Below are 3,708 nucleotides of genomic sequence, written 5' to 3'. Positions count from 1 at the left end.
CAGTCTGGCCATGATAGTTTCCCAACTTTTCCATCATATCACCGTTCTTATGCTCACGATTCGGCGTCCAAAAGCTCGGTGTTCATGTCAGAATCCCCAAAGTTGAGCAGAAGACGTTCCCTGATTGCGATTATTCCCAAGAAATCCCCGAAAATTTCGACCTTCTGTGAAGACCTCTCCTGCTCCGAGCTCTGGGCTGGTCCAACTTACTCCATCTCTCCTCCTCCAAGCTCACTCCCCATCCCCAAATTTTCTCTACCCCAGAAACACAGTATATCTCTTGATCTTCCTTTTTCAAGGTCTAAATCAGCCCCAGCTTCACTCATAGGGGATTCCCGTTCGTCTTCCCCAGATTTCTTCTATAGCACGGCTTCTGCCACAGAAAACCTGCGACGGATTCTAAACCTAGATCTCATTAATTGAGGTCTATGGTGAATTCGGATTTCATTAAGATTTCTGCTAGCTTGTAGATACTGTTTGTGAATAACTTGGGGGATAGTTTGACTTCTTACAAAACTACCAGGGTCATGAAGAAGAAACTTTATTGAGGGTGTTGAAAAGTTTCTATGGAAATGGAGTATTTCCTTTTTCACTGAGCTTTCTAACCTTTAGTTCAAACATCCTTTGATTTGAGTCTGGTTTCTGTCATTCTAATGATGAATTTCTGGTATATTTATCACACATGATTGCTGTACAAGCGTAGTCTCAGTAGGTTAAGTAGACTTCTTGCATTGCAGTGTCTCAATTCACTCTCTAGATTAATTTGATATCGATTTCCCTTCAGGTTGTTTTCTCAACACTATTCTTCTTCCTTTGTCCTCTTTTTTTTTTTGTTTAAACTCTTCTTTTACCAACCAAGATGCTTTCCAAAAGCATCCGGTGCCCCTAGGCCACTTTTTCTGGTTTTTGTAAAGGAAAAAGTTGGGAGGGGGAAAGAATGGTCCTTTGCCACCGATGCTTAGCTTGGTTGGGAACCTCTCAACCCGTGCTCGATTCCTCTCGAGTGGCAGCGTCTCTTAAGTGGGGCTCAATCAAGTGCGGGCCAGGATGTTTCTGGGGTGGGTCTCTTTTACCTCAGCTGAGGATTTGTCACGTTGCCAATCGCCCTTTCTGGGGTGCTAGCGGGTGGATACCCATTCCACAAAAAAAAAGGTCCTTTATCTTTTCTCTTTTACTGTGTCAGTAAAGGTTCTATCAATAGTATATGGTGTCATTGTTCTTCATTCCATTCCTATTCCATATTCCATTTTCTGAGAAATTATTAGGAGCAGACTGTGTAGCTCTATGTGCAGACTATAATATGAGTACTCAATAATACACAACTTTATACCCCAATTAAATTGAGTATATAGCGTGTGTAAAACTTTCTACTCTTCAAATCTATACGTAGAGCTATGTAACTAGTCTGCAAGTACTAATTTCTCCTTTTTCCATTGTTCACTTTCATCTCTTCACCTTAGTTCTTAGTTTCTTAGTAAGTTTGGTCAGTCTGTTGTTCTTGTGCAAGGCTCAATTGAGCTCCATGGGTTTCTTCTGAGAATCTTAAATAACAAGGTAGAGATTAATATTCCACTTTAGTTTCTTGCAAGTTAATTTCTCCAGAGAATGAAGGTTTATAAACTAAATTCTAAACTCTTTTGTTTCTACTTCTTTTTTAGGTGTCGGCTGCTGCGGCCTGAGGCTTGTTGCTGTAGTACTGGAGTTGTTTCTTTAGTCACAGGCTGATCCAGTTATTGAGGGCCTCATGGCTAGAGTTTCAACAGGTATCATTCAGATTGCTTTCTGTCTGCTGTATGGAAGTTTATGAGTTTATTTTTAGAACTGCTTTGCTGTTGGACATTATGCATTTTAGCTTAGTTGTTGAGATATTATGCAGTTTGATTAGTTCATTCTCTTATGATTTTATCCTTGAAACGATTGCAGTATGCAGTTGTTTGTTTCTAAATGTTAAAGAACTCAGTTCTTCCCACATATTTATATATATAGTTTGGTTATGCTCTGTATCCTTAAGGAAGCTGCTGGGTTGCAAGTAGGATTTAAATAAATCCTATAAATCTTGGTTTAGTGAATCTTATATGGATTAAGGGTTCGCTTGGGATGAGTTCAATTTTTTATAAAGATAAATGCAAAATTATTGTAGGGAAAGTAACTTATTTTGAAAGTTGGTATAGACTACACCCTCAAAATCATGAGAAATTATTCTTTGCAGAGACCGCATGACAAGAACCGTCCAGATTTGCTGCGCTTTAGTTGCACCTTTTGCTGTGCTTTTGCAAATATTCAATAAAAGGGCAACAAATATGAATGCCCTTTTGTTGTCCTTTTGCTGAGTATTTGTAAAAGCGCACCAAAAGGCAGCAAATATTCAATTAGTAGGATCTAGCTGCCTTTTTGCTGTGTTTTTGCAAATACTCAATAAAAGGCCAGTACAAGTGCATTCATAATTGCATTTTTGTTGCCCGTTTGTTGAATATTTGTAAAAGCGTAGTAAAATGACAGCTAAAGGCCAACAAACCTGGATGGTTTTCATCGTCCTGTATTCGCACATAATAATTTCTCCAAAATCAACTTTTAAGCATAAAATTTTCTTGAAAGTAATGAGAAAGCTGCAGCCAAATAAAATTATGATTACGATCTAAAAAATAAAATAGTAAGAAAGTTATCTCAAATATACTCTAAATTCTAAAAATTATTTGATATGATATGATAGATGTTAAATTTAGTTAAATTTAGATACACAATCTGGCTACCTGGTTTAAGATTTAAGCACATAATAATTTCTCCAAAATCAACTTTCAAGCATAAAATTTTCTTGAAAGTAATGAGAAAGCTGCAGCCAAACAAAATTATGATTACGATCTAAAAAATAAAATAGTAAGAAAGTTATCTCAAATATACTCTAAATTCTAAAAATTATTTGATATGATATGATAGATGTTAAATTTAGTTAAATTTAGATACACAATCTGGCTACTTGGTTTAAGATTTAAGGTTTGATAGGATTAAAACATCTCGTTATGTTTGGGTTAATATATTAATATTAAGTAATTTACTTAAGTCGTAATTAAAATAATTAAATATTTAATTTATTATACTAATTAAATAATAAATTCTATTAGAAAAATTAAGTAAACTAAAAATTAATATCAATTAACTTGAGATAATATTTTTAATTAACTAATATTAATTATTAAGATTAAAATACTTCTTTAATTAAAATAATATATCTAATTTTTTATTGAACACTAGCTATTTTAATTAATAAAATGTTATCAATTTGATATTTTAATTAAAGTATAATTAGTAGAAATTAATATCCTAATTAATCATTAATTAGTTATTTATAATATTAATTAAAATAATAAAGTCTATTGGATCGAATTAAATTACAAATAATAATATTTGATTTGAATTAATGTTTTTAGTTAATTAATGTTAATTATTAAAATTTTAATTAATATGCTTAGTTAATATAAATTCAAATTAATAATAGTTTTAAAATTAAATTCCTAAATTCTTAAAACTCTAACAATAAAGAAATTAGGAAGCCGTGAGGATGGCTCGTTCGAGAAGGCATTATGGGACTGCTACTCCTACAAAAAGCTCCTAAAGTTGATTAACAAGTGTATCATGCAAATTAATCATAGTTGTTATACTTTACGAAATATACATCATCATCATGGAGTTGTCTGCCACCCATAGCTTAAT

The 3,708-nt window shown here is 33.2% G+C and overlaps 1 long non-coding RNA gene across 1 annotated transcript; it reads left to right on the top strand.

Annotated features, from left to right (window-relative positions):
- Positions 1-423: 423 nt before the first annotated feature.
- On the top strand, positions 424-2,069 carry LOC110102871. The gene is made up of 2 exons (XR_002303890.2): positions 424-1,554; positions 1,659-2,069. It is a non-coding gene; the product is annotated as an uncharacterized LOC110102871 (long non-coding RNA).
- Positions 2,070-3,708: the final 1,639 nt, after the last annotated feature.

Source organism: Dendrobium catenatum, unplaced genomic scaffold (assembly GCF_001605985.2).
Source record: "Dendrobium catenatum unplaced genomic scaffold, ASM160598v2 fragScaff_scaffold_896, whole genome shotgun sequence".
Classification (NCBI taxonomy): Eukaryota; Viridiplantae; Streptophyta; class Magnoliopsida; order Asparagales; family Orchidaceae; genus Dendrobium; species Dendrobium catenatum.
The sequence above is the reverse complement of the archived record's forward strand: the minus strand, read 5'-3'. Positions and strand labels throughout refer to the sequence as shown.